At 47.5% G+C, this 21,723-nt stretch overlaps 1 protein-coding gene and 1 long non-coding RNA gene across 2 annotated transcripts in view; one reads left to right on the top strand and one right to left on the bottom strand.

Moving 5' to 3' along the window:
• The window catches only part of GALNT16 (polypeptide N-acetylgalactosaminyltransferase 16), a 93,463-nt gene that overhangs the window by 47,433 nt on the left and 24,307 nt on the right, over positions 1-21,723 (bottom strand). The window lies entirely within an intron of this gene.
• LOC128316067 (uncharacterized) lies at positions 16,268-20,212 on the top strand. The gene is made up of 3 exons (XR_008299497.1): positions 16,268-16,810; positions 17,158-17,251; positions 19,035-20,212. It is a non-coding gene; the product is annotated as an uncharacterized LOC128316067 (long non-coding RNA).

The following is a 21,723-nucleotide window of genomic DNA, read 5'->3' as shown; positions in this document are numbered from 1 at the left end:
GGGAAAGGGGGTGGGGACGTGGATCTCTTAGGGGAAAGCAAAGGGCTTTTAGGAAGATGAATGGTCCCTTAGAAGAACAGATGGGAGGTATGATGGTTTGTGACAGTTTGTCTGGATGTGGTATTGACTTCTAGTCTCCTCTCCCATGGTAACAGTCCATCTTCCTTGGTTGTTGAAACTCACGGGAAGGGGATTTATGACCAGTGAGTTCCTGAAACCATTACTATACTACACATTAACTGACTTGGATTTAAATAAAATTTAAATAAATAAATCATAAATAAGACCAACGAGTTCCTTTTTGGAGGATCTGTGTTTAGGCAGATGATGGGAGTTCAGAGAAAGCCTCTCCCTGCATTTGCTGGTTTTCAAATGCCCACAGCTCAAAATAATCAATATACCAAAGTGGCATATTTTGAGGTGGCGCTTTGTGCTACCCTTCAAAGTGGAGGTGGAGGGGAGCAGTATAGGGCCGCTGAGTCCTGGAGTGTGTGGGTGGGTGTTGTGGCAGGTGAATTCAACATTCAGGGAATGCTGGGAGGCCCAGCTTGATGGCTCCCCATTCTTCCCCAAAGCACAAGCCTCGCAGTTGAAAATGGGGTATGGGGGGAGGGGGAGTAAGAAGCCAAGAAGCCAAGTGCTGGTCCAGGGCCATTAACCTCACCTGTACTCTAGGCACCGACCACAGAATACTCTGAGGGTTTGTACGGTACTCAGGTATTTCCTCTGCCATTTTATCCACTTTTCACTTTTTTAAAAAAACGTTTTGTAAAGTGCTTTGGATGGAGTGCTTAACTTAGTAACTTGGTTGAAAGGGGCGGGCAGGCCAAGGGGAGCCGAAAAGTGCTGTCAGTCAAGTCCCTCAGGCTAGCCCACAAGCCATTCTTGAGGCCTGAGGTAACCTCTGCAAACAGCAGTTTCCAAGGCTGCAGAAAGGAGGTAATGATGCTTACCACCCAGGGGTTGTGAGTGCATTTAAATAATCATGGCACGGGCATCCACCGGAGGCCTTCTCTCCATGACTGCGATGACTGCATAAAAGGAGGGGGGTTGAAACAGGTGAGCAAAAGAGGGAGGAAAAAAAAAAGAGGCAAACCAAGAAATAGGCTCTTAGCTACAGAAAACGAACTGATGGTCGCCAGAGGGGAGGAGTGGGTATGGGTGAAATAGGTGACAGGGATGAAGGAGGGCACTTGTTGTGATGAGCAGCGGGTGTCATCTGGAGGTGTTGAATCACTATGTTGTACACCTGAAACTAATATCACACTGTATGTTACCTGGAATTTAAATAAAAACTTAAAAAGAAAAGGTTCAACGGTTTTCTTAAGAAGGAGGGGGTTTTGAGCAAAAGGCTCTCTGAGGCTCCTTCCCTCTTGAACATTAAATGATCTGTAACATCCATCCACTCACCCCATCATTCTTCCCTATGTGTCTATTGCAGATCCTGGAGCATCTCTAAAGAGCCAAGAACTTCTTTGTATGCGACCTATAGCTGTTCTCAACACACAGTAGGTGCTCAGGAGATGTCTGTCACATCAAGAAGGGGTGTACATGGTGCCCCAGAGCTGCAGGAGTGCTCAGCAGCTCTGAGTGGCACAAAAGTGTTTCCTCCTTGAGCTCTGCACAGGAGGTAAGAAGGCACAGGTTCCCCAGGATGGGGAAGCTGCGGGAAGAGGGTTAACCTGGAGCCCCACCAGTGGCTCCTGCCAAGTGCATGAGCTAGGCAGATGGGCATGCTAACTCTGGGGCCAGGAGGGACAGAAATGTGTGTTTTATTGCAGTTGAAGAGTCCTCTGTGGGGAATGACATTGTTGTGGGTTAATGGTAGATAGTGCTTTTCTTCTTGACTAATATCTTTGAATATTACATTAAATTGTTTTTAAGCCACCAGAATGGTTATTAAATCGGTACCCTTTTGGAAAACAGTCTGGCGGTACATTTCTAGTGCTATATCCTTTGGCGCACAGCCTTTTCTGGTTTATTCTATCCATTATCTTCCCCGAGCCATGGCAGGGTGCCAGTTGGGCCCCAAATCTCCCATATATCCAGAAGGTTTAAATTTAACCTTTGGAAAGAGGGAATAACTTGTGTAAATATGCCTTCTCATCCAGGATTCCTATTTTAATCACTTAATTAGTCATAGACAAATTTTAGGCACAAAGATGTTCACAACAGTCTTATTTATGAGAATGAAAACTAGAAACAATCTAAATGTCAGCATCAGCGAAAACAGTAAGTAAATTATGTCCCACCAATTGAAAAGAATATTTAGCAGCCATTTAGAATAATTGTTCGAGTCTGTGGGGAAATGAGTGTACTCTCATGCTTTATTAGAGGGAATATAAACTCGTATAAATCTTCTAGGGGTAAACTTACCAGTATGTATCAAGGGGCTGAAAATGATGTATACATATGATTCAATTTTAGGAATCTGTCCTAAGGAAATTATTAAAATAGGCTCCATTTATAATAGCAAAAGATTGTGGAGAAAAAAAAACCACCCTAGACTTCCGGGAACAGAGAATTGGTTCGATAAGTCATGGTATAGTCCTTCCATAGAACACATTGCGACTATTTAAAAAGATGGTAGAAATGTATTTTCTCTAACCATACAAAGCTAAGTGAAAAAAAAGCAAGCTACAAATTAATATGTGCATTGTGACTCCATTTTTGTTTTTCTGGATGTTCTAATCTGTCTTGATGAATAATTATTACCTGTGAGATCAAGAAAAAATAGTGTCAACAGTCCTCGCTCTGAAAGCTCTGTAGCGGCACAGAAAAATGCTCGCATGGTAATGGGGAGGAAGGGGCAGGATATAAATCGTATACGCTGGGTGGCTGCAGCTTTGTGAAAAGTATGGAGCTTGACCAGAAAGGCCTACCTAAGAATAGACCCAGTGATCTATTAGGATGGGGAGATTATGGATGATTTTTCTATCCTTTCGGTTATTACTATGTTTATGTAATTTTTATTTGTTAAGTGGAAAAAACCCTCCTTTGAGAAGTTTTCCTCTGTAGCCTCTCCCCTCCTTGGAATGGCTGTCTTTATGGAATGCAAGCCTGCTTACTAAAAATAATGCCTTAAAACAGGCCTCGTTCATTACAGCTTACTTTTACTTCTCCTGGGTCAAGTCTGTCACGGTGACCCCTTCTCCTTTTATGGCCTGCACATCTCTACCCTATTTCTTACTGCACTTTTTAAAAACGTTTATTTATTTTTTCTGAGAGAGAGCCTGCACGTGCGCAAGTGGGGGAGGGGCAGAGAAGAGAGAAAGGCAGAGAGAGAGGAAGAGAGCATCCCAAGCAATCTCCCCACTGTCGACATGGAGCCCGATGTGGGGCTCAAACTTACGAACCACGAGATCATGACCTGAGCCAAAACCAAGAGCCGGATGCTTAATCGACTGAGCTACCCAGGCACCCCTACCCCATTTCTTATCAGCCCTGACTCCTGACCCCAAGCACCTAGATGCCGTTGGACTAACCAGGCACTTCTGGCTATCCTGGACCCCAAGGATCAAACTTGCCCCCCTTGAAGCTTACTGCCTCAGGGTCTGGACAGGGCAGAACAACACCTAACACTAATCATCAATAATGGGTTGATGCATATTTAACTCCTCCAGAAACAGGTGCTTGCATGCAGGGCTCTTGAGAATATATTCCTTGGTGGAAAACAACAGGGCAAATGTGTCAAAAGCCTTTAGGGGCGCCTGGGTGGCTGAGTTGGCTGAGCATCTAACTCTTGACTTCGGCTCAAGTCATAATCCCAGGTCGTGGGATCGAGCCCAGTGTTGAGATTCTGTCTATCCGTCTGTCTGTCTGTCTCTCTCTCTCTCTCTCTGCCCCTCTCCCCCACTTGCACTCTCTATAAAAAGATAAAAAATAAAATAAATAAAAAGCCTTTAGACTGTTTACCACTTTTGGTCTAGCAATTCTGATTCTAGGATGTTATAAAATAAGTCTATGAAGATGTGGGTACAAAGATACACTGCTCAGTAATTTTTAGTTAGCAAAACATTGGAAATGATCTAAATGTCCAACAATGGGAGCTTGGTCAGATAAACTAGTGCACATAAAGTTGCCATGTAAAATACAGGTGCATAGTGAAATTAGAATTCCAGATAAACAATGAATAATCTGTTTAGTGTAAGTATGTCCCAAATATTACATGGGATATACTTATTCTAAAAAAGTATTCACTGTTTCTATGATATTCAAATTGGAATATAATTACACTAAAAAGTTATTCCATGTTTAGGGGTGCTTCGTGGCTTTGTTGATTAAGTGTCTGACTTTGGCTCAGGTCATGATCTTGTGGTTGGTGATTTCGAGCCCCACACCAGGCTCTGTGCTGAGAGCTCAGAGCCTGAAGCCTGCTTCAGAGTCTGTGTCTCCCTCTCTCTCCCTCTCTCTCCCTCACTTGCTCTCTGTCTCTCTCTCTCTCAAAACATAAAATAAATATTAAAAAAAAGTTTTAATTATTCAATGTTTATCTGCAATTCTAGTTTATCTGGATGTCTTGTATTTTTATTTGCTAAATCCAGCCATGGCCACACTGCACATACATATGATACAATACTAGGTAGCCATTAAAACTGATTTTAAAAGCAGTGGCTTTCAAATGGTTTCTTCTCTCCCTGTGTTTTAGCTAGAACTTCTCATCTTTTATTTCATATTTTGGACCTCTGCATAAGATTTGGTTTGAAAGTAAGTGTTCTATTATTAAGAGAAGTTTGAAAAACACTTTTAGAAAACTAACAACAGGTGACAGTGCTCATAAAATAAGTAGAAAGAATCATGTTAAAAATCGTTGTGATTCTAAGTTTGCATACACACACACATACATGGAGAGAGAGAATGAAAGACAGATAGATAGAGAGCAGACATTCTGGAAGAATCTTAAAAAAAAAAGTGGCATTGGGATTATAAATGAATTTTAGAAGACTCCCTGAAGAGTTTTTCAGATGTTCTACGATGAATTAAATGCATTTATATTTTGAAAAAAATTTCTATTAGAAGTATCTATCTTCTCAGATAACATTAATGCTTTAAATGTCATTGAGCCTCTGTATCTGTGATTCTTAAATATGGGACTTATGAACCCTTTGGGGATGTAATGAAAGCTCTGTATCCTAGTCTCGGAAGGTATATTCACACAAAACTTTGCATACAAAGTTCCCCCTCCCATCCCTTCTTGTTAAGACCCTTCGCTCGATTTCTAGAATGCCATTCCTTTACTCTGCTTGCCTATAAAGCTACTTAACCCTGTCCTCCTGGCGGTGGTTCTTTTTGGGGAGGAGGGGAGTGGTCACACATCTGTTCTGAGACCCTGTTAAGAGCTAAGGACTCTCCTCAGAAAATAAAGCACACATAGACCCACATGCTGCTGTGGGCAGCTTCAGACTTGCACAAACTCCCTGAGGTCCATTCTTGGACTCCAGGTTCAGAACTCCTAGTGCAATCCCAAGCCTTTGGCACTCACTGAAGGCATGACTTGGCTAATTCCCTTTAGGGACAAACTGGTTAAATATAGATTTTTTTAAAAAAGAGACAAAGCCAGGGATCGAATCTAGCTCAGCACTCCCAGGGCCAATGCCTCACAGCAAGCACTTCTAAAGCAATGGGGCAGGAGGGGGGTGGGGTGGGAGGGAGGAGGGTGGGAGGGTGGGGAGGGGGATGGAGGGGGATGTGATGCAGAGGAAGAATTGCTGAAATGTCTCATCTCATGTGATGCCAAGAAAGGAAGCATTAGAGCTGGCGGGGGTCCCGCGGACAGGGAGAAGAACTAGAAGGGAATCCAAAGTCGGTGCCTCTTACCTGTGTGATCTGGGCCTTTGGGATGGCTGAAGGGGCAGGGAGGAGGCAGCGGAGAAAGGAGTATTGTGTCAGCTCTGGGTCTGCTGCCCACTCCCTTTAGTAGCTCTCCTAAGCAGCTGCACAGTGAACCAGCCCCAATTACGCGCTCCCCCAAGAACCAAGCAGGGGCCAACGACAAGGTGGGGAGACAGATGGGAGCCCAGGAGGACAGCCCCAAGGGGGGGGGGTGCCACAGGCAATCCGGATGGAGCTAGTGCCGCGTTAAATGAGCACGCCCTCCTTTCTAGCAACTCTGCCTCTTGGCATCTCTTAACAACGAACGAACAAAACTTACCTACATACCCCAAAACACTGGTCTTGGGTATTTTTGCAGCATGTCAGGCAGCACAAAGTTATCTCCGAGCCATTATTGGTGTTAAACCAAGACGGAATCACCAAACCCGATGAACATAATATGAATTTGCATCTCTTTTCCGAGGGAAAGCACAACAATATTCTGCAGAGGGGAAGTTCCAAGCTCAGGCTGATGCTGCCTTTACCTTTTCCACTGCTCTCCTATGTGATCGAGGGATCACAAGGCCGGGAGGTGCCAACGACAGCCCCGTACGGTGACAGGACCATGGGCTTCCAAACACATGTAGGGCCGACACAGATGCCGTTCCCAGTGGGGATACCAGTCACCTTTGCTTTCATCTTGACAACAAAATTGGAAAGTTCCTCTGGAAGAACAAACATCTGAAGAGGGCGCAGACCTCTCTCTCCCAGCCCCTCCCCCGCAAAAGAAAGCAAACAACAACAACAACGACGACGAGGACGACAACAGACGAGGACAACAATAGAAGAGACTTGCCTCACCAGTTACTAAACCTAACCTAAAGCCTCTGTAATCACAACAATATGGTGCTGGCTGAAGAAAAAACAAAAAGATCAGAGGAACAGGATATAATCCAGAAATAATATATACAAGAACTCAGTATATGACAAATCGGCATTCTAATTCAGTGACGAAAAGATAGTTTGGCATAATTAGTGTTGGCATAACTGGCTAATCATATGGAAGAAAACAAAATTAGTCCCTAGTTCACAACAGATACTGAAACAAATTCCAGATGAATTTAAAATATACATATGAAAAAAATATTGTAAGAAAATTCAGTAGAATAACCGAACATTAAGGAAGATCCTTTTTAAAAAAAAAAAATGTTTATTTTTGAGAGACAGAGTGTGTGCATGCATGTACTAGTCGGGGGAAAGCAGAGAAAAGGAGACAGAGGATCCAAACCGGGCTCAGGGCTGACAGCAGAGAGTCCGACATGGGGCTCAAACCCATGACCTGTGAGATCATGACCCGAGCCGAAGTCGAACATTCAACCGACTCAGCCACCCAGGCGCTCCAAGTGTGTTTAAATTTAAAACATACAGGGCACCTGGGTGGCTCAGTAGGTTGAGTGTCTGACTTCGGCTCAGGTCATGATCTCACAGTTTGTGGGTTCAAGCCCCATGTCGGGCTCTGGGCTGACAGCTCAGACCTGGAGCCTGCTTTGGATTCTGTGTCTCCCTCTCTCTCTGCTCCTCCCCCACTTGCACTCTGTCTCTCTCTCAAAAATAAATAAATATTTTACAAATTAAAAAAAAGAAATAAAACATATAGAGCTTTGAGCAGTAATCCCAGTGTGGGAGCTTTACACAACAGAAAGAAAGCAGGAGTGTATAAAGTCGTACGTATGAGTGTCTCTTCTAGCATGCGTATTATGTTGGCAAAGCCTTGAAACGCCCTGAGTGTCCATTAGTGGGGGCCCATTAAACAAACTGTGGTAAGGCCATCCTCTAGAATGAGGTAGACCTAAGCACCCTGTCTTGGAGAGAGGTCTCCAGTATTTTAAGGGGAAAGGGACACTGGATGGATCATTTATAAGGGTAAGAGTCCATTTTCTGTGTGTAAGGAGAGAGCCAGGGAGAGAGAGCTAGCTGTGTGTGTGTGTGTGTGTGTGTGTGTGTGTGTGCATTTCTGTGATCACAGGGAAAAGAAAATTGCACGGCAGGCTGTTAATGTTTAGCTCGGGTAGACGGTATTGGAGTGGGGTGGGGAGAAGGGGCAGAAGGACAGTGTTCACTTTTCCTTTAGATAGCTCTGTATTATTGCATTTGCTAAAACAGGCATGTGTAGCTTTTGTGATTTTTAAAAATCGAATCATCTTTTTTTTTTTTATAAAGATGATTGGTATTTAACGTTTATTTATTTTTGGGACAGAGAGAGACAGAGCATGATCGGGGGAGGGGCAGAGAGAGAGGGAGACACAGAATCGGAAACAGGCTCCAGGCTCCGAGCCATCAGCCCAGAGCCCGACGCGGGGCTCGAACTCACGGACCGCGAGATCGTGACCTGGCTGAAGTCGGACGCTTAACCGACTGCGCCACCCAGGCGCCCCGAATCATCTTTTTTAAAGAAAGAACATGGCTTTCCTTCTTGGTTCTGCCATTCATGAGCTGTCTGGCCTGATGTCTTCACTGTAAAATGGGGACAATGCCTGCCACGCGGCCCTTGTTCCCCTTCAGGGATCTGCCAAGCTCCAGTCCTTCCTGAGTTGTCTGGCTGGGCCAAGGCTAGGGGCACAGCCGCAGCCCTAACACTGAGCACTGCTAGCTGGCCTTCTCAGGTACTGACCACCCAATGTCCTTGGCCTCTGCCATTGGCCAGTCATTCCTTCCTTCCCCTGTCTGGGCAGGACCCCACCCCAGGGACTCCACCTTAGACCAGTGCCCCTCCTCCGCCTCCAACTCCCATCACCCATTAAGAGCCCCATCTTCAGCCCTCCTCCTGTGGGCCCCAAACTGATGCCCAGCACTTCAAAAGTCAGAGAAACCCAGGAGGTCACGTCTAAAACCAGCCTACTCTATTCTCCCTCCAGCCTCAGGGTGGATGCTGTGAAAATTCTGCAGATGCTTCAATGGCTGTCCCCCAAACCTACACTCGAAGCGTCTCCTGCACACTTTAAACATCACCCTGGGCTCTGACTAGCAAAGGCAAGAATGGCTTTCCAAGAGACCACAGACTGTCACCCGGCCCCTGGTGAACAGCAACTCTGGAGGTGGCCCTGGCAGCAGCCAACAGCTGTGGCTCCAGCAACATCAAGGGTGAGAACGGTTTCATCCCAGTCCTGACCCCATCAGGGTTTCCAGTTCTGGGTGTGGCTGCTTGCAGGAGTGTGTGGGTGCACTTGTGTGTGTGTGCACGGGCCCGCGTGTGGGTAGTGCTGATGTGCTTACATCTGCACACGGGTACAAGCTTTTGTGTGGACAGGGCCATGCTCGTGAGTATGGAGCACATATGCGTGTGTGTGACACACACACGTACACTTTACATATAAAAGTTCTTCAGAAAGGCAGAGGGGTTCATCCCCGAAGGTTAGAGATCTGCTTATTTGGTCACTGATTTTTTTTTTCTTCAAATTCCAGAACCATCTGTGCCGCGTGGCTCCCTGAGGTGCGCACGCTGTATGCTGAGAGGGGGCACTAGGGGACTTGGGAAAAGAGAGGTCTGGCTCTCTGGGTCCTCATCCCTTCATCTTGTCTCTGGGGCTGCTTGAATTCTTTCACCAACAGAGAACAGCTCTGTCAGATCCTGAAACGCAGCAGCCTTGGTGTATTAGGAGCAGATAGGGACAGAATCCGAGGGGGGCCTCCCTAGCAGCACCTTCCACCACCCCCACCCCCAGCCTGACAGCCGCCAGCCCAGGGGGCTGTGAGTCATAGCACCTGGAGAAAATGCAGGAAAGGAAAGAAAGATGGAGGGGGTGTGCTCCGGGCCTAGGTGGTGGGAAAGCAGAATCTGTTCCTCTGTCCTCATTTTCAGTGCCCACATCTACTGGATAAAGGGGTCAAGGATATGAGGTAATCCATCCAGGGAAACACAAAGACATGAGGTAACCACAGTGCTTCTTCCTTTTGTTCAAATATTTGGGAGATCAGACATTATTTTTCTTGTTTTGGTTTTTAAGTTTATTTATTTATTTTTGAGAGAGAGAGAAAGAGAGAACACAAGTGGGGAAGGGGCAGAGAGAGAGAGGGAGACACAGAATCCGAAGCAGGCTCCAGGCTCTGAGCTGTCAGCACAGAAGCCGACGCGGGGCTCTGACTCAAGAACCCTGAGATCATGACCTGAGCCAAAGTCAGAGGCTTAACTGACTGAGCCACCCAGGTGCACCTGGATATTACTTTTCTAATGATCAAGAAGCAGGTACAAATTTCTCATGCATCTTTGAGTGAAACAAGAGACTGCCACAGCTTTGTATGGCCTCCAGCCCTGGCCCAGACCTCCGGAGGGACACGTTTCCTCTCAGCAGGGTGAGGACAGGCCCAGGGAGCCCTGCAGTGGGCATTCCAGGGGGCCTCCGAGGGACCTGGCCCTGGAGTTTACCCAGCATGCTCTGTTGGAGCTCTATAGAGCAGCAGGAGGGTAGGGTGCCGGGAGGCAACCAGACTGAGTCGGATCCCAGCTCCTCATGGTGGGCAAGCTGGATAACTTCATCCAGCCTCCACCTCTGCACCTGCAGAATGGAGACGATGACACAACCTCCTCCGCGGGGCTTTAGCGAGCTAATTCCTGCACAGCACTGTGTCTGGCACTCCCCAGATCCCAGCACTGTGGGCTGAAGCCTTTCCTGCAACAGCATCACAGGTCACCTGGCGCCTCTGCGTTCTTACAGGTGTTCATCCCGAGGCAAATCTCCGGCTTAGAGCCTGTTTTCTGGGATCCTAGTCTAGGTGAGATCCCTCAGGGAGCAAGTGAAGACTGAACAAACCGGAGGACCAAGCCTTAAGCTCTTGGGCCCTCCAAGGTTCAAGGGTCAGGGAAGAGGAAGCCCCCGCACAGACAAGGAGAAGGAACAGCTGGTGAGTCTGGTCTCCCTGAAGCCAAGGGTGACAGGAGACCGGAGAGTGACTCACAGTGTCAAAAGCGGCTGATAGAAAAGAAAGATGAGGACCAGGAATTAAGGATGGCATCTAGTCACTTGGAGGTCACTGGTGACCTTGACAAGAGCATTTTAGAGGAACGGTAGGGACAAAACCCTGGCTGGAGTGGCATCAAGGAGGAATGGAAGGAGAGAAGGCACGCAGCAAGCCTGGACAACTTTTGGCAGGAGTTTTGCTATTTTAACAGCAGCACAGGGCCACTGTGCCCACGCCAAAATGGGTCCCTGGGGGGGGGGGGGGGGACATCTCATTCGCAACCTCATGCAGACTTTTCAATGCTTTGTCCAGATTTTCCGGCTGTTCTCAGCGGGAGGGCTGCTCTCATACATCGTAGCTGGGAGCAGAAGGGCAAGGCCTTGGCCTTGGGTGATGTCTAGAGCTGGGTCTCCGGACACAGGATGCACCTCTGGGCTGGCACCTCCTCAGTCACAGCCCCTGCGTGCAGCCCAGTGCCACAGAAGGCACCCAATAAAGCCTCTAGCAGATGCCCACGGGGGCCCCAAATTTGGTTTATTACATCGTCTTCTGCCACAAGGACCACTTACTCACAACAGCTGTTGCCATGGCAACCAAGCAACCAGCCTGCTGTTCCGGTTAACAGCCATGGGCCTCCTGCTGGCTATTTGGCTTAGCAAACTCAGGGCAAGATACCCCCAAAGTGCTGGAGAGGGTGGAACATGGTGGGGGGACGTGGGAAGTGAGAGAGGGGAACCGGAGGGTGTTCATGAAGGGCGGAGGTCAGTGCTTTTACCATTGTCCCGTGATTCTCCGCCAACAGGTTGGGGCTGGGACAGTTATAAACTGACTGGTGCCAGAGGGGTCGCCACATCTTTTTGTGATGTAGGCCACTCTTCTAGCAACAGGTGCCCCACTCCCTCTACTCCCTTTCTGCAGGCTAAAGGAGCAGAGAGGGACAGAGAGGGTCCACACGCAGCCAGAAAATGCTGCAGATGCAGAAGGGCGCTGACCCTGAGGCAGCCCTGCCCCCAAACACAGTGGGCCTTCTGGAGGTGGTGTCGGTGGGCCCCAAGCTTGCTCTCGAGGGGCGGTAACCCCCGGGCCCTCCTGAGAGAGCAGTGTCAAAAGCGGCTGATAGAAGAGAAAGATGAGGACCAGGAATTAAGGATGGCATCTGGTCACTTGGAGGCCTCTCTCTTCCTGAGAGAGGGGCTGGTTTCTTTGTGTTGTTTTTTTTTTTAATTTTTTTTTTAATGTTTTTATTTATTTTTGAGACAGAGAGAGACAGAGCATGAGCGGGGAAGGGGCAGAGAGAGAGGGAGACACAGAATCGGAAGCAGGCTCCAGGCTCTGAGCTGTCAGCACAGAGCCCGACGCGGGGCTCGAACTCACAGACTGTGAGATCGTGACCTGAGCTGAAGTCGGACGCTTAACCAACTGAGCCACCCAGGCGCCCCGGGGCTGGTTTCTTTGAACCAGGCCTGAGTGTCTTTCGTATGACGTATAGTTTAGTGGCCAGGACTTCTGAAGTCACACGGATGAGAATTCAAGCCTTAGCTCCTTTCGCTTGCTACCTGTTTAACATCAGGCAGCTTACTTAACCTCTCTGAGCCTCCGTTTCTTCAGCGGTAAAATGGGGTGAGCGCAGTACCAAGGTTGCTAAATGATTTCACGGGTTGGTTGAGATCGAGCGCATAAAGTGCGCAGCACACAGCCACTGGCCCCCAGCAAGCTCACCGTGAGCGGGGCGTATTCTCACCAGTGTTGCAATTGTTATCATCACGATGGTAATTATGCTGATTTGCAGCCCTAGAGGTTGAGGACCAGAGTGAGAGACATAAAGGAACTGAGAAAGACAAAAGCAAACCTCAGCAGAGCGTACACGTTAGGTCCCATTTTTGTTTAAAGTTTTTAAAATGTATTTATTTCGGGAGAGAGAGTGTGAGTGGGGGAGGGGCAGAGAGAGAGAGAATCCCAAGCAGGCTACACACCGTCAGGGCAGAGCCGTCGTGAGCCCCACATCCACAAACTGTGAGATCCTGGGCCGCTTAACCGACTGAGCCACCCAGGCTCCCCATACCATTTTTGTTTAAAAAGAAATGTTAACGATGGATACCTTTGGGTGATGGCACTACATTATTTTTCTTGGGGCTTTCTGTTTTTTCCAAGTTTTCTGAACTAAACAGGTATGGCTTCTGTATTAGAAAAAACACTGTTTTAAAAGGTTAGAGATGAGCATTAAAAATGAGCTACAGACTAAACCATGGAAGGGTGTACTTTAAGCGGGTAAATTGGATGGTATGTGAATTACGTCGCCAAAGAGCTGTTCACAAAAATGCTTTAAAAAATGACTCAAGGTGGGCAGGGAATAACCCATTCAAAGACTCTGAACATAAAAATGTATAAACTAAAGCGAAATAAGAAGAGAAAGAAAGAAAGAGGGAGAGAAAATGAGGCGAGATCTGGACTATTATGCAAAAGTTAAAAAGTCCTAACTGTTGGCGAGAAAATGGAGACTCAAGTGCTTGCACATATTGCTGGTGTGGGTGTAACTTGGTACCGTTGCCAATGAGGGCAAATCAATGAAAATTACAAATGCTATGAATGCATATGTTCTGACCCGGCAACTCCTTCTTAGGAAATTTATCTTACAGACATGCTGGTATAAGTGAGAAATGATGTAGGTACAAGTTTAAGAACCATGGCATTGGCTGTAGACGACCGGAAACAGCCCAAATGTCCAGAGTGGGTGGCAGGCTGAATAAGTTAAGGCACCTCTACACCATGGAACAACAGAAGCTCTAAAAAAAAAAAAAAAAAAAAAAAAAAGGGGGCGCCTGGGTGGCGCGCGCAGTCGGTTAAGCGTCCGACTTCAGCTCAGGTCACGATCTCGCGATCCGTGAGTTCGAGCCCCGCGTTGGGCTCTGGGCTGATGGCTCAGAACCTGGAGCCTGCTTCCGATTCTGTGTCTCCCTCTCTCTCTGCCCCTCCCCCGTTCATGCTCTCTCTCTGTCTCAAAAATAAATAAACGTTAAAAAAAATTTTTTTTAAAAAAGGGTAAGGAAATTATCTTCTGATATGAAAAGACTTCTAAACTATATTATTAAGTGAACAAAATCAAGGTGCAAAACAGTATAATAATATATGCTACCTTTTGTGTGAAAAGTGGGCAAAGACTATATATTCATATCTTCTTATATACTCCTTCTGGTAAAATATATGAAAATAACAGTAGTTGGAAGGCACTGAGTGAAAACTGAGCAGATGGGGGATAGAAGTTTCCAGAGTGAAACTTTTCACTGTATATCTTTTATACTCTTCAAATCTTATGAATACATTACCTATTCAAAATTAAATAAAAACTCATTTGCCTAAAGGAAGAAGTCAAAGACTGACTGAGATGATAGGGTGTCTGAGAAGGGTCTAGATGAAAGAATAATGGTGGATGTTAATGCTCCTGTTGAAGCTGGTTGATGGGTCTGTGGTGGCTCACTGCATGGTTGACATTTTTCACAATAAATTATTAAACTTTAAAAGGTTTTTGTAATAGTTAAAAGGTAGAATTAATCTAAATGTCCATCAGCCAGAGAACGAATAAACAAAATATGGTCTATCCATACTATGAAATACTACTCATCAATAAAAAGAAACAAACTACTAATATCAACTGCTATGTGAAAGCACCTCAAAAGCATCCTGGGAAGCGAAAGAAGCCAGACACATGACCACCTGTTGGAGGATTCCATTTATATGCAATGCCCAAATGAGGCAAACCCATAGAGACAAAGAGTAGATTAGTGGTTGCCCCAGTCTGGGGTGGGGCTGGGACTGCAAATAGGCAGGAGGGATCTTTTGGGGGATCATACAAATGTACTAAACTTGATTATAGTGATGGCTGCACAACTCTATAAATTTAGTAAAAGTCATTGAAATATACTTTAAGTGAGTCAATTTTATGGTATGCAAATGATACCTCAGTAAAGTGGGTTTTGGAATTAAAAAGAATTTTTTTTGAATATTTTATTTTTAAGCAATCTCTACATCCAACATGGGACTCAAACTCTAACCCCCAAGATCAGGAGTTGTACACTCTAGGGGCGCCTGGGTGTCTCAGTCAGTTAAGCGTCCGACTTTGGCTCAGGTCTGATTTCACCGTTCATGAGTTCAAGCCCTGCTGATAGCTCAGAGCCTGGAGCTCACTTCGGATTCTGTGTCTCCCTCTCTCTGCCCCTCCCCTACTCACAGTCTGTCTTTCTCTCTCTCTCTCTCTCTCAAAAATAAATAAAACATTAAAAAACAAAAAACAGTTGCATGCTCTACTTACTGAGCTAACAAGGTGCCCCAGTAAAGTGTGTGTGTGTGTGTGTGTGTGTGTGTGTGTGTGTTTAAAGGAAAGGAATTGGGGCCACTAAGAGGTAATAGTGGTTAAGTGTTTGGGTCCTGGCATCAGACTCATTGGATTAAAATGTCAGCTCTCCCAGTTTAGCTAGACAAACTACTTGCCTTCCAACATCCTCATCTGTAAAATGGTCTGCAGTAACCGAGGCTTACTCGAATGCCAGGCACTCTTCCAAGTGCTTTACATTGTTAACCCATTTAAACCTCACAACTCTCCTGTGGTGACCATTTTACAAATGAGGAAACTGGGGGCACCTGGGTGGCTCAGTCGGTTAAGCGTCAGACTTCAGCTCATGATCTCACGGTCTGTGAGTTCGAGTTCCATGTCGGGCTCTGTGCTGACAGCTCAGAGCCTGGAGCCTGCTTCAGATTCTGTGTCTCCCTCTCTCTCTGCCCCTCCCTCACTCACACTCTGTCTCTATGTCGAAAGTAAATAAATGATAAAAAAAAAAAGATTAAAAAAAAACAAACGAGGAAACTGGGCACAGAGAGGTTAAGTGACTTGCCCATGGTCACACAGGTCAAATGATTAGCAAGCAGTAGGGCAGGTAGCCTGATTTTAAGGGCAAGGTGCTTAACCACGTACTGAACTCACAACACCACCACCTAACTCAGGTTAGTATGAGAACTAAATAAAAATAATTAACACAGAATGCTTGATCTAAAGTAAGTACTCAATAAATGCTGGCCAAAGAAGAAACCACTGTCTAATTGATTCAAATGGCTTGGGGTTATCCAGTTGTATTTTGAAATGTTTATGCAGTAAACAGCCAAACCTGTTTAAGAAATAGTCTGTCTGAAAGGAAAGTGCTACACCCTACAGAGTAGCCATAAAGAAATCCTTTTTCTATCTGGTTTAAAAAAAATTTTTTTTAACGTTTATTTATTTTTGAGACAGAGAGAGACAGAGCATGAACAGGGGAGGGGCAGAGAGCGAGGGAGACACAGAATCTGAAACGGGTTCCAGGCTCTGCGCTGTCAGCACAGAGCCCGACGCAGGGCTCGAACTCATGGACTGTGAGATCATGACCTGAGCCGAAGTCGGACGCTTAACTGACTGAGCCACCCAGGCGCCCCTTTTTTCTATCTGGTTTAGACATTAAGGGGTGGAGACAGCAGAGAGGAGTCAGTGCAATCCTTCTTGTGTACCTCAGTGTCTGTTTCTCTGCAAGGCAGTGGAACAGTGTGCTGGCGAGTTTAGAGCGAAGACTTTGGGGCAAGACAGAACGGGGTTTGATCCTGGCTCCTCTACTGATTAGCCATCTGACCCGTGACAAGACACTTAACTTCTGTTGTCTCAGCTTCCTCATCTGTAGAACGGGTTAGGGAAAAAAAGTACCAGCTTGGGGGTTGTGAGGACTACAATACGTGTACAGGGATCAACAGAGGTTCGTAGTGTGTACTTAGTGCTTAACGAATGGACGGGATGTCTTCTAAATTTCTTGTCACCTGCAGGTACATTTCTCTTGCAGATTGTTAGGAAAGCATTGCTCTTCGTAAAGGAAGATTACCCACTTACGCCTCCCAGTGCTGGGATCCGACTCTCCACATTGGGTCAAGGCCTCCCAGTGGGCCAACCCTGTCCTCAGGCTGGAGGGGCCTAGGAACTGCAGCCCAGGAGGCATCTGTCAGCCTCCCCACAGGGTGCCTGCCAACCAAACAGGTGAGGGGAAGCTGACGTCTAGACAGTAAGGACAAAGGATGAGAGGGATTGAAGTAGATCTGTGAGTTTGGAAAAAGAAGTCTTGTTATGGGTGGGATGGAGTAATTCTCCACCTCCCCAGAGAGCAGAGAGAGCGTGGCTGGGTCCAGGCGGGGGCAGGAGCCTGGGAGGGAGGGTTAGGCATAAAGGACATCTTGTGGGCCACAAGACCAGCGAAGGTGTGGAGGGGGCCCCGCCTTGGTGTCTTTAGGGGATGAACGAGGAGGAGTCAGATATGCTCCCCCGGGCTCGGGGATGGTGCTCCCACTCCCCACCCCGCATGCCTTGGCTTTCATCTCTTCTCCCAGGAAGAGCAGGGCCCAGCACCTGCAACACCATCAAGCAGCTGACCCACCTTTTCCCCTCTGTCCCAGGACAGAGGTCATCGTGGGAAATACAGAGGTAACCTGGCACACAGGCTAAGAGCACTAACTTAAGAAGGAGACAACCTGGTAGGGAGTCCCAGCTCTGTCCCTGACTAGCTGTGTAGCCTTGGGCAAGTTACTTAACCGCTCGGTGCCCCGCTACCTACCGCACAGGGATGTTGGGAGAAAAAAATGACATTGTGTGTGTAAAATGCTTAGCACGGTGCTGGGCACAGATTGAATGCTCCACAAACAGCAGCTGTTATGAAGCTAGTGTGGAGGCTGAGACAAAGCCACCAACAGGTCCCCTTCCACCACCCCCCCCCCCCCCGGGGTTCCTGCCTAAAAGAGGAACCCATCGGGACACCACCCGCTCTGTGCCTAGGAGGCACATCCGAACCGAACCTTCCCTAGGTAGCAGTGCCTGTGGCGTCACGCCCACTGCTGGCCTTGGGGAACCCACTACAGTAACCACTGTGGTTCCTTATGCTTTTATGGCACCGGCCAGTTTGTAAAGGAACTTTATGTGACTGTCTCATTTGATAAGCCTTTGTGTATTATCATAATAGTGATTTTACGGATTTAAAAATGGAGAGATTCAAGAGGAGCTCCACAGCTAGTGAAGAGAGCCCAAAACCCAGAGCATCAGGCTCCTGTCCCACACCATTCTGGGCCTTCTTGGCAGAGGTCAGGGTTTGGCCCCAGCAGTCAGCAAACACAGGCCTGGCAGGCTAGGGTCAAGGTCCGGGCTTGGTACATGCCTGTGGAAAGAGCGGTCCCTTCCACTGCCCTGGCCATAAAGAACAGGACAGGTGTGGGGCGCCTGGGAGGCTCAGTCAGTTAAGCATCTGACTTCGGCTCAGGTCATGATCTCACGGTTCATGAGTTTGAGCCCCGCTTCAGGCTCTGTGCTGACAACTCAGAGCCTGGAGCCTGTTTCGGATTCTGTGTCTCCGTCTTTCTCTGCCCTTCTCCCACTCACGCTCTGTCTCTCTCTGTCTCTCTGTCTCTGTCTCTCTCTCAAAAATAAATAAACATTAAAAAACTAAAAATAAATAAACAAAAAGAACAGGACAGGTAGATCAGGCCATCTGCGCCAACCCAGCTGTCTGTGCGGCTGATCTACCTGGAGTCACCCGGTGTAGAGATGTGGGACAGTTAGAGTTGAGTCCCCCGTGAGTCTTTGGAGACAAACTTCAAACATTTCTATGTAAAATTAGAAAATATTAAGTGTAACGAAAAAACCAAAAGCCCGTCCTTCCAAAAAGAATCTCCCTTATCCCTTAACCCTAAGGGAAAGAGCATTGAAGTTGAGAATTTAAACATGAGAAGAGGGTCACCGAGCCCCAGTGGGTCTGGAAGACCTCCAACTGCCTCTCCTGCCCTGTGGGTTGTAGTCCCCACCTCCTCTGAGAATCATAGGTGGCCAGGGAGCTCCCTGTGTCCTGGGAAGGCTTTGGGAAGCCTTCCCACGTGACGCTTGCTTCCTCTGACCCCATTTGAGTGTCATCAATAATGGAACTGAGATGGGGGGTTTTGGCGTTTAATTCTTTCCAGACAGGGCTGAAATAGCATTTCCATTCCCCACCCTCATTTCTAAGGGCTGGTAATTTTCTGAGACCATTACCATTTGGGCTGCTGTTTTGTTCCCAGCCCAGAGGTGCAGCGCACAGGGGATTTTCCTCAGCAGGTCTGAGTGCTGGAAGGTGCTCTCAGGAATCACATTCTTGATGTGACTCTTTCAGTCACTTTCCACCATAGCATCTTGGGGTCAATGAGAACCTTACTCTTTTTGTAACCTTTTTATTCGCTTCTGTCAGTTTCAAATCATCCACAGTGAAACCAAAAGGAAAAAAGTCCACGCTCATGTTTTGTCTTAGCTCCTCTGGGGAGGCACCAAAGACAGATGATTGTGGAGTCCACCCCTGCCGAGCTGATCCCGGCACAGGCCGCCTGGGTTCCTTGCTGATGTCCTGCGACAATTTCCTCTTCCCCCACCTTCCTGTTTGCCTGCAAGGCCATCCAAAATGTTGGTTTCCTGAGGCAAAGCATCCTTCTCCTGGGAGGACTGGGTGCAATAAAACAGCTGCCTCCCAAGAACCTTGCAAAGATCGAGCGAGATGGGGTGGGTCAAAGTATGAACTTGAGAGCACCTGCAGCTGTGAGTTCTGACAATAAAGATGCACATATGTGCATGCAACAATAATTAGCACTGTGGCACGTCTCTCACTTTTAAGAATGCGACATATTACATCATTGACACTGGCCAACAAAGCATATGGTCAATTGAGTTAATTCACAAAAATAGCTCAGAACAATTTCTACACTGGGCGTGGAAGACAGTCTCTGTTTGGGGAGGCCAGTATCCACTTCCCCTTTTGAAGAGGTCTCTGGTTTCCTTGTAAGGAATTGCTTCTTGTCTCTGAGCGCAACCTCACCGGGAGGGTAAATCCAAGGGTCTTTTCCCCTCCCCTCTCCAACATCACCACGGAAGCCCAAGGGGTCCTTGCAGGCTCTTTTGGAGACATCCCACTTCTTCCTGCCAAAGGGTAACCACAGGACATAAGCCCCACAACGATATAATTGTAGTGTGAGTCTTCTAGCAGGGTGAAGCCTTCAGAGGTTTTGACCACCTGCTATGGCTGGTTCCCAGCCTTCCACGTATCCTAGCAATACATCCCCCATGACTTAAGTCTGTCACGCTTACCACCAGAGACTCCAAAACGGCGCTCCCATCAAAGCAATGACTTCCACACGGGCTCAGACACTCTCAGCCTCTCCAAGGCCTCCAGCACCTCAGCATCCCTCAGAGGCCCCAAAGGAAAAGTAATTAAAGACCCCTGTCCACTGGCCAAGAAGAAAGCCCCTGTCAACATCAGACCCAGCCACGAGCCTGGGTCACCCATGCATTCTTTCACTCTCTAGGTGTTGACTTTCCCAGACCCTGGGATGAGTTTTTAAGTTTCTGATGCTGTAGAGACTGACTGTCTTCCAATCCATAAGTTCTGTGTTGGTGGAAACCCACTGGAAACTTCTGGTCCTGGAAGATGTAGCCTGTGAAAGGCCTACGAATCCCATCATGTCTGGGTAACTCCTGGGGCCACACTCACTGGGCCAGGCTAGGAGTTCATTAAATGCAGAAGTAATGGAGGCAGTGCCGCTGGCCCTGCTGGGCCTTGGGGACACTCTGGTGCCAGGGTTACTGGCAGGATGCCACGGTCTTGAGGGCCTGACATGTTAGTGTGGGTTGGGTTTGGTAGCATCTCTGCTGAATCCATGCACCAGCAATTGCCTCAGAGGTTTCTCTGCAGCTGGCTGTCAACCCGTTCCAACTGCCTTCTGGTTTGGCCTAATGCAGAACAACTGTCCCGTGGCTTTCTAAAGAGGCAGCCTGGTGTAGTGGGAAGAGTTGTGGCCACAGGCTGGGAGGCCTGGATCCCAGCCCTCGTCTACCCAAACAAGCTGTGTGACTTTAAACAGGGGACCCTCTTGGTTTCCTCCCCTGTAAATCACATCACTAGGTGGCCTTCCAGGTCATTCCCTCAGATCCTCCTACTGACCCTTCTTCCAGTCCCTGCTGGAAAACAGGGTGCCAGGACTTGGGAGGGGCAGTGGCAGACACTTCGGCTAGTTTGCTTTGGACTCGCAGGGTCACTAATTCCAAGGAACATTTTGGTTTCTTAGCACCAGAGTCTTTCAGGACTCAGGAAGCTTCAGGGACAATTCAGAGCTCCGTGTACTACAGAGGGCTTTGTCTGAGTCCTCAGAATTATTTACTCAATACCCAGGCAAGGATTAAGTGGAGACTTTTCTACTGGATTTGGGCCCTACAGTTAGGAGATTTGGTTAGCACCTCTCGCTCAGAGGCAGTCGCATCATTTCCAAGCTGTGGCTTCGCCTCAGACCTGAGCACAAGAGGCAGGGTGGTCCAGGAGAAAGAACTGTGGAGGCAGGAGAAGGGGGTCTGTGTTGGCTGTGCTGCGCGGCAGATTGCTGTTTGCCTTCGGGCAAGTCACTTAACCTCTCTGCATCATTTTCCTCAACAGCAAAATGAAAGAACTGAACTTGATTTTATTCATTTATTACGTATTCCCTGCAGCATTTGACATAGGAACGCAAAAAATCCAGAGTCGCTGAGGGAGGGAGTGGGTAGCCCTCCCACTCCCAGTGAGGGACCCCAGGCCACCAGAACAGCTGTCATTGTATTGAATTTCTAGCCACACCAAAAGGGAAGCACTAGGAGCTGCTTAGTCGTCACTGTTTGCTAAAAGAAAGCTTACCCATCAGTCAGCAGAGAGATGCCTCTTTCCTGCACTGAATTCTACTATTCACCCATCCTTGCATGTAACCAGTAAACATTTACTGAGCAGCTCGGAGAGCTCACTGCGCTGGGCCTCCAAAAGTAACCAGACCGGAGTCCCTGGAGACAGGGAGGATTTTTATCTCGGGGACTCTCACACAATGGAAATACGGCAATGATGTCAACAGTGATGGCACAAAAGATGCTCA

This window comes from Acinonyx jubatus, chromosome B3 (genome assembly GCF_027475565.1).
Source record: "Acinonyx jubatus isolate Ajub_Pintada_27869175 chromosome B3, VMU_Ajub_asm_v1.0, whole genome shotgun sequence".
NCBI lineage: Eukaryota > Metazoa > Chordata > Mammalia > Carnivora > Felidae > Acinonyx > Acinonyx jubatus.
Note: the sequence above shows the minus strand (reverse complement) of the source record. Positions and strands in the feature narration are given on the sequence as shown.